At 33.0% G+C, this 9,660-nt stretch overlaps 1 long non-coding RNA gene and 1 pseudogene across 2 annotated transcripts; one reads left to right on the top strand and one right to left on the bottom strand.

The window, feature by feature from the left end:
- The first annotated feature begins 351 nt into the window (after positions 1-351).
- Positions 352-4,750, top strand: LOC128155198 (uncharacterized). Of its 2 annotated transcripts, none has more exons than XR_008239577.1 (3): positions 352-510; positions 4,176-4,336; positions 4,490-4,750. It is a non-coding gene; the product is annotated as an uncharacterized LOC128155198 (long non-coding RNA). The 2 variants fall into 2 exon arrangements; XR_008239576.1 differs by having other exon boundaries at positions 4,445-4,750.
- Positions 4,751-7,550: 2,800 nt separating this feature from the next.
- Positions 7,551-8,305, bottom strand: LOC128191373 (uncharacterized; annotated as a pseudogene).
- Positions 8,306-9,660: the final 1,355 nt, after the last annotated feature.

The raw sequence follows: 9,660 nt of genomic DNA, 5'->3' as shown, positions 1-9,660 counted from the left end.
CCTTAAGTACGGGGAAAAGATTCTTCAAATCAATTATGACGTCTTAATGGTTCTACATGTAGCACTGAAAAGACACTCTAGAATCATTTACTAGATCTTGACCTTCAGTCAAAATATTAAAACTTCCTGATTTAATATGAGGAAAATATGATCGCATACGAGCAAATCACTTAAATAAATTAACATCGATAAACCTTGTAGTATAACATTATATATAGACATGTACAAGTGTTTGTCATTAAGTGATTTTTCCCGGCAGAACTCATTGAACTGAATCCGGGTTGTATTTAAAGGCCAAGATCGATATATTGAACAATTTTAAGTATTGACTTTTATACTGCGTCACACGGATTTGCAGGCTGGGTAAACGATCCAGGATCTGTTTTGACACATTCGCAGATAGTTCTGATTGGTAACGTTAGGATTTATGTTGACAATTTCACATAATAAAGGGAATATAATAGTTTTTATTGTAAAAGGAGTAAAATCACAACCACACGAGTAGTTCAAGTAAGTAGTTTAGCAACTAAAGTAAGAGTTGTATGCTTTAAAATACAGGGTTACGGCGTCTAATTATATTCTTTTTCTGAACTTTGAGTAACGATTGCTTCTTCAATCAGTATTCTTAGTCGTTTTTAAATGTGATAATAAAACAAAGGACTGATATAAATTAGTTGATGTTTTCATTCATTTCAAATGCTGTTTAACTTAATGGTTGAAAATTTACAGAGCGTACATTTTGTAAATGAATGTGGAAAAATTATTACAGTTATCCATAGAAAATGTTCATTGAGAACTTAAACACATAACATAATAAATTTATATTGAAAATAGTTTCTTTTAAATGCGCATGCCAAGAGTAAAATCAATTGCAGAAAGAAAGTTCAGTTTCCACTACCGAATTCGTTTGATTTTTAAAATGAATAAATCTATAATTAAACTACCTAAATTTCATTCCACAGTGAAATTCATGTTACCATATAATTCTTATCACGAATGCAGTGTTTACATCATAAAAAAAGAATCAGTGTAAAACAACCAAAGTCTACTAATTCTTCTATTTGCAGCGGGATAGATAAAAGATAATGTACGTTATTAAATGATCGATTAATTCTTAGCTCTCTGATTGATTTATATCCAACTATCTTAAAAAAAACCATAACGTTATATTCATCTGCACGTGACATATGATGTCAATTTAACATTTTGACCTCCTAGGTCACGTGAAGGACTAAAAATAGATCGTCCAATGAAATATCGCGTTTTTCAATTTCTTCGGCTATGGTTTCAAACCAAAACTTTCGCTTGATAAAACTAATTTAACATATGTCGGTATTAATTCGTCCGTGAATCATATAATAAAATAATTATTGCTGTTTTTTATTCGATCAATACGATGATTTAGCTTTCTTTGAAGTACATGTACAATATTCACCTCGCCACCGGCTCGGTAAATATTGTATTTCAAGGTCAGCTAAACCATCGTATTAACCTCAAAAACAGCTATAATTGTATATTGTTCAACGAACACATATCGGTAACCATTACGTCTTTCACTTACGCTTGCTTCGTCTTGTCTCATTCTTTCTAAAGAAGTTGACATATCTACAGGAGCTGATTAGATTTCCAGCTGATGGAGCATACAAAGTGATGAACCATGTGGTTTTAAGCGCCCCCTCGTGGTCTCGATATACCGGTACTTTCGTTTTTTATCTCTTAAATTTATAATTACCGAAAAAAGGCAAAAAACGTAAACATTTATCATAACGACACTTCTCTTAATCTTTGGGTAACTTGTGCCCTCCATCGATCTATCATATTCCAGAGACCTCTCGTGGGTTTATATGAATAACGCACACTATTTTAAATACTGGACTCTAGGGAACAAAATTCTGAAGCGTGCCACCTGAATCGGTTATTTGACAAAAGATAATCAAAAATAGATAAGTATTAATATTTGTAGTAGAATATCATTTGTGGTTCCTGGAAAGGGTGTTTTCTTGCCTTAAATAACAGATTTTAGACACGAATATGACCGCCTTCCACTGACATTTAAAATGACGTCAACAAAGCAAAAGCGAAAGACTGGTAATGGGACATTCTGACGTTATTAGTGAGATACACGTACAAAAAACGATAAAAGTTTTAAGGTCAAGATCTAGTAAATGATTCCAGAGTGTCTTTTCGGTGCTAGAACCATTATGACGTCATAATGGATTTGGTGAATTTTTTCGCGTATTTTACGGCTTTAAAGGAATTATGTAGAAAATAACACAATATTTTGACATTCTATATTTAATCACGGGAAAAGTAATCCCGGTACCTATATTCAATTTGACATCATTTTAAAGAGGAGGCCAAGAGCTTGTTTAATGCCGTTTTTGGAGAGACTGTAGGCAATCAACATATATTTCATTAGTCAAAAATGGACAAAAATCCGAGATTTGTTACTTATACCCTTCATATTTCATAGAAAATGGTTGTTTAAAACATGATTTTTCATTGTGTTTACCAAAAATTTAAGCCCCGGTACACCCTATGAAACAAAGATATTGTTATAAAGCATCCTTGAAAGAATTTATATCTTGAATTTCAAAAACCTGTATGCACCTTTCATTTACTAGATCTTGACCTTAAGTTGAAGTAAAATGGCATCAAAACATTAAAAAAAGCGAAATAACGTTCCTGAATCAGAACAGAAAGCAAAAGAATTATATCTGAAATCTCATGAGCTGTTGAAAAGTAGACACAAAATACCCTGTTTATTGAAACTATTTAATTTGCTTTCCCCATAATTATTATCCAGAGACATGGGCTAAGGGATATATCACTTCTATATTCAAATCAAATAATCCCTTAGGCCCAAACAATTGCTTTGTTATAAATATAACAAGCAATCTTGGCAATGCTATTTTGAACTCCAGATTGGATATCTTTCTAGGTGAAAACAATCTAATACACCGCTGTCAGGTTGGATTCATAAAATCGAACATCTGATCATTGTTTTATTGTCAAATGTTTAATTGATAAATATTGAAATATAAAAGGTTGATTATATGCCCGTTTTAATGGTGGGAAACTAACATTAATGCAGTATAATGTGGGAACCAAATTTTATAGTATCATAAATAATATGTATTTTGAAAGTGAAGAATGTGTTAAATATGGTAATTTCCACTCTTTCTCATTTTCCTATTAAATTAGAGGTGCGTTAAAGATACAATTTGAGCCCCACATTATTTCAAATGTTTGTAAATGACATGCCATCTTATTAACAGTGTTGTATTGATTCTATATCGTTATATTAAATAGACTGTTTAACATATGCTGGTAACATAGTGATTTTTAATGCTTTTAAATGCTTTAGAGAAATATCGTGATAATTCCAATAAACCAAAGTTTTTATATCTATATATAACAAAGTTGGGAAAACATTTAAGCATAAATTCTGTTACAAAACTTTCAATATTGAATGTGTAAAAAGTTACAAATACTTAGCCATTCATTTCAAGGCTTCAGGGACTTTCTCACTGGTTAGCTTGAATTATACAAAATTTGATTGAAAGCTTATCTCAAACTACGGAAAGATTTTTCTAGTCTAAGACTCGAGACATCCACTAGGATAAATGTATTTGATCTCACTACAAAGCCTATTTTACTTTATGGCTTTAAAATATAGGGAATTTTAATGTCATAACATAAACATAAAACAGTGTAATGATATAAGGAATAAGGAATCATTCTTTGAGTATTATGAGGTGATAATTTCGGTCGGGGCGTGGTCAAATCAAATAAAGCCCGAAGGGCTTTATGATAGATTTGACCACGCTCCGACCGAAATTATCACCTCATAATATTCAAAGAATGATTCCTTATTACTTATATTTATATTATTTCTAATGTGCACGATTTAAGATCTAATAATTATAACATTTTTACCGTTGTTTTAATTCGTATAATTATGCAAACCCCACTGGCGCCCCAGGAATACGTCATTTGACACTTGCATCACACGTGTGTTGTACATGAAAACTCACAGACATGTATTGAAGAGTCAAATTTGCAAATTTATTAAGTCGATACAACAAAATATCAAATCAAATATCATTTGATTTTTAAAAAAAATGTGTGTAGTTGCAAAATAGTAAATAACTAGAGTGTTTATTTCGTGATAGCGGAAGGTACTTTCCTCCTGCGCGGTAAGGCGGTCGATCTACACCTCAGTCGAGATTGTACTTGATGGTAATGGAACAGTTCTCAAAGCGGGAGTTATTCATAACTCCAGATTTAATGCTCGAGTCGGACATGGTGGAACAATTAAGTTCATTTTTGACCGGTAAGTTGGAATTTTCAGAATTATAGGGAACGATTTGAAGATTCTGTGATTGTTGGCCGGAAATTACACATGAATCTTCAGATGGATCATTCATTTTGACACTTGCAGTGGTTATTGTAGATAAAGTTGCACTCGCACTTTTTTTTGGGGTAGAAGACAGTTCACGATTATAGCTACGTATGGAAGCTTCGTTGCGATGCCCGGAGAAGTACATGATGTGTCTTGCTTCAAATCCAGCGTCGTTTATGGCCTGAATTGCTGTCGCTCTTAGACAGTGAGCTGTGTAACGTTTGCACCCGGCGGCCTTGCAAATATCCGGAAGGAAATTAACATATGATCGAATTTTCATGGGATCGGCTGTGTACCATATGTTGCAATCTTTCGGGTAAGAAATGGCATCTTAACGCATTTATTGAAAAGATGAGACGCATTTGGGTCCGTTTTAGACAAGAAGAACTTCAACATCTTCACAGGACAAGTTTCGTTTCCAGTTTCATACATTCTTTTGTCGTTCAGTACTTCAAGTTTGTGAATGCCACCTTGATAGTTTTTTTGTTTTGTTTCATGCTTCAAACAAGCATATATGGAGCCTTCTTCGTCAACTTTGAAATCGAAGGAATCTACCCGAAGCTGATGATGGAATTCAAGACCACGAGACACAAAATGTATCGCGATGATGTACCACATTGCAAGTCGCAGATTGACTGGAGAAGAATATGCACTCTCCAGGTAAGCAGAAATTTTCTGTAAATCTGATTTGTGAATGATCTCCTTAAGAGTTGTAGGGCGAGAAGTTCCAGTGACCATTCTATGCTTCATGAGACCGGTCAAACTTTTATTTGCAGTTTTGAATGCTTTATCGTTTACAATGTCTATATTTCGACCGATGTCGGATAAATGCCTGTTTATGGCGGCTCTGATTGCTTTCATGGTATTTTTATGATATTCGGAGGTATGCTCCTTTTTCAGGTTTTGGGGTTTTGCTTCACAGTATAAGCGACTGAGTTTTTTCGCCAGATCCTCCTCGCAAATCTCAGCCAGATCTAGAGGGACTCCAAACGTTTCAATATGCCAATCTGTAATAGAAAACGCACAATGATATCCATGTTTTGACAGTTATTTGAGAAAAAACTGTAACTGCATAATATGGGCTGTTTTTGTTTGCGTTTAATTGCTGCTTACTAATATTCACTTTTTTAAAAAAAAAAGAAGCGTACCTGTAAGAATCTTTAAACCCCATTTAGTGCTTTGTTTTGTAGCCTTTGATTGTGTGAGTTCCTGAAATCCTTTAATTTCGTCGTCGGAAAGCTTGGCAAAACGAGTACTTGTTGGCGTTTCTGGGGCTGGCAACCCGGGATCATCGGATTTTTTCAAATCGGCAAATGCCTGTTGGGTTAATGTTATATCGAAGTCCGAAACGACCATTTCGGATAGAAAATTGTCAAAATCAGAATCAAAACCTTCTAATTTTAATTCTGGCAGGAGGGCTTCATAATTATCCCAACTAAATACTTCAAAATCGCCATATTTTACCGCATCTGATATATCGTCGTTCATGGTGGCTGCATTCGATCGAAATAAAAAATGAAGTGATCAGCAGACGATCATTATAAGAAATCTATTCATCAGCAGACGAGCCGTTTATATAAAATATTTAAATTGCATATTAAGATATTTTTCTATAAATTTTATTTTAAATGGTAACCTTTACATGCTCATTTTAATTTTCATTCATTTTGTGTGCGAAAAGAAAACATTTCAAAACCACTACTTTTTTTATTTAGCACATGCAATGTATTACTACGCGCGCCGTGCAGCCAATACCGTTTTTCGGTTTTGCTATAAGACACGCCCATTTTGTGTCACTCATATTTTTTGATGTTATTCGGTTTTAGGGTTCAAAATTGATTTGTAATGTTATCACAGACAAAGACAGTTGAAAATGTAAATATATATTGATGCAACAGTTCTATAAGACCTTAATAGCTGAAACTTTACATGTTAAATTTTGTAAAACTATATCGGGTTTTAATAGGAAAATATCCTCCACATTATGATATTGTCAAAAAATTCTGAAAAATGGCTACAGATTAGGAAAGTCAACACCCATGTTACTAGTTTGCAAGATAAACAAAAATTATTTGGGACTTTAGACTGTGGAGTATAAGATATATTAAACTCTCTTGGTAAATTTTTTTGGGAGTTAACTCTCCTATGCAGTTACTCGGACAAACCGAAAGTGAAACAGTGTTTGGACCTTAGCACAAATCATCGCCGCTGACAAGACTTAGTTCTTGAAAATAATTGATAAATTCGATGTAATGTATGCTAAAGCATTGTTTTTCAGGGAAACTTATTTAAAAATACCTTGAAAATAGTCAGATTTTAAATGGTACGAACAATTTAGATATTTTTTGCAGTCGTATGTATTCCTACGCCAGAGTTAATATAGTCTCGTTCAACTCGACGCTCGGCTGTCTCCGTAAATCTCCGAAAAGCAGAGAGTCTCTCTTGCTTGTTGGAGATTTACGGTGTCAGTCGAGCGTTTGGTTGAACGAGAATAGAGTTCAATATTGCTTGGATCCATACAATTTTCGAGAAATATTTCTATTACTGATGCATAGTTTGATTGAATTAATTGTATCTTTAAATATTATTTAACATGATTAATATGGGGGTTTCTCGACATTCTTGTCGAAAAAGTCTAAAAATTCATATTATAAAAATGTGCGTAATTCAAATACAAATTAGAAACTACATGTTCTTGTCATGCAAAATAACATATCATTGATTTTAAAATAAATAAACATCGACAAAATCAACTCCCGTCAGTTCTTCAGTACTTTGATTTTAAAAAGGCATTGCCTCAATTTTTAGTACCGTTTTAAATATCGGTTTTTAATCACGTAATAAAATTATTCAGATATATATATATATAATATATATATATATATAATATAATAAAAATAATGCTGATGATTAGATGGTATTCACACTGCTTTAGTGGCTTCAATGATTCCCTCTATAAGATTGTGAGTTAAATCGCCATTTGAGAAAATGTCTGAATGGTCATGATCACATTTCCTTAAAAAAGATGTGTCTGTCGGACCACTCAGGGCAAACATTGTACAATAATCATTGCATGAGAAAGTTCTATTGAAATAGGTTTTCACATAAAATTTTAAGTGCTGATTATTGATGTTGATCATATCAATCAAAGTGGGTTTTTTTTCATATCCAACCCATGTTCCCAAGTCTTGTTATAACCGTCTGTAAGGACTCTATGGCATTCATCCCAAGTTCTGTCGTATTGTCTAGTCCATGCATTACTTTCCCTTTCGATGTGCGACAGGATTTCAGGATTCTGTTCAAAAATGCACGACAGAAAGTTTGGAACTTTGTTGGTATATTTGTTTGTTTCTAGATAGTGTACAATGATTCTAGCACTCATAGCATTTCTAATGACTTTCGAAATTTGTTGTTTTCCCCACTTAACATATGAAGTTGCATGGTACCAAAACCAAATAATCTAGAAAATAGAGGGCATAGATACATATTTCAGGAAGTGAAGCTATTTGGTCTGGTCTGGTATTCTGTATATCTTTGGCGGATTAAGTATCTGTCCTGGTCCTTTTACTGAAGCATGTTTTCAAGCACCATTAATTTTTAGTTGTGTCAGTGGTAGTACAAACTGATCAAGCTTTTCCTTTGTAAAGTTTTCTCGCAAATAATGACATGATTTGCAGCTGTTTGTCTGTTGTGGCATAATATGCCTCTATCAACTGTTATGTGACTTTGTCTGTTACTTCACTTTTAATTGCAGAGGTAATTGGATGGACGGATTTTGGAGAGAATTATGTCCTTTTGTCCTGGGGCTATGATGGAGAGAACTATCATAGCAGCTACTTTGGCCTTGCTGATGCAGTAACGCTTTGCAGTCTTTGCTAATTCAGAATACGGTCTGGTAATGATAAGGTTAGATTTTTTTTTCATATTTTTGCATTATGAATCTTGATTTTTCATGATTCTATGGTCCTATTTCTTTTTTCTTCATGAAATTAATTAAATCTCGTATCAAGCCTGTTTCTCTCTCTGTAGTTCCTTTCTCGTAATTCGTCTATGTTTTTGCTCATTCATGTACTTTTCTGTTCCCTTTTCTGGTTTTCCTCTTTGGTTCAAATGTACTGTATGACTTGTTGATGTATCATCACCGGCTTTGCTTTCATTTAACCTTCTTTCTTTTTTAGTGAAACTGGCCATGGATGCATTAGAGGAGAGAGTCAATGTTGGATATACAATAGGATCTTTGCCTTGTATGTCATTGATCTTATTTTTATTTTATTATGATCTTTAAGATTTTTGAACATTATTTAATCATTTTAATTCTTGTTTAATATCACAAAAACCAATTTTACTGTCTATGATTTGAATTTATGGAAAAAGAAAAATGAGAATCAAACAATCATGACGTTAATGGTTTCTAAAAGTCAAAAAATAATCAGCAATTGACGAATTTTGTATAATCATATGTTGCTCGGTATAATTAAACACTTATTGCATGAATTTTCTGGAAATGTGGTGATTTATTTCTTCTGAAAATCAAATTAAAATGTTTTTGACAGCATTGCTGTATTCCTAAATCATGCATGTGCATGTGAGAATTTTAAAGAAAGTAGCCCAGTGGGTGAGTTTGATTGTCCTTTGAATGAATGGTATTGAAAGTGGTGACGGAAAGTTATTGTTGTATTGTAACAGATGTAAAAAAATTTAATTTAGAAATATATTATATTTATTTATTATGCTAACCTTGCATATATTTTCATTATGTTTAAACAAGATTAAGCTGAACATGAGTATTTTTTTCCAGACAATTATTTTAATGCATTTTTATACAAGAGAAACCTTAACAGCGGAGAAAGTACATGAACAATTCAAATAAATCATATATTCTTGGACGGGTGCTGTTGATTTTTAAAAATGGTTAGAAATAATCAATTACTATGAAAACATTCTTTATTTCCTTTACTTTATTATAGGACAGTATTGCTAGATTATGTTAAATTCATAAAAGAAAACGAAGCACAATTCCAGTTACATTTTGTCCATTTTAAAGACAGAATACAGACTAGAGTCTTACCAACTCTAGTCAACATACCAGTTCAATAAATGTTTACATTTTAATTCTCAAATGTACAAGATGGTCGCATATTCCCCTCAAAATGATTGTCTGAAATGTCACAAAATAAAGTCAAGCTTTTCTTTGCACAGAATACACAAAACTTCAACATCTATGTATGATTACTTGATTGGATGATCACAGGGGT

This window comes from Crassostrea angulata, chromosome 7 (genome assembly GCF_025612915.1).
Source record: "Crassostrea angulata isolate pt1a10 chromosome 7, ASM2561291v2, whole genome shotgun sequence".
Lineage (NCBI taxonomy): Eukaryota > Metazoa > Mollusca > Bivalvia > Ostreida > Ostreidae > Magallana > Magallana angulata.
Note: the sequence above shows the minus strand (reverse complement) of the source record. Positions and strands in the feature narration are given on the sequence as shown.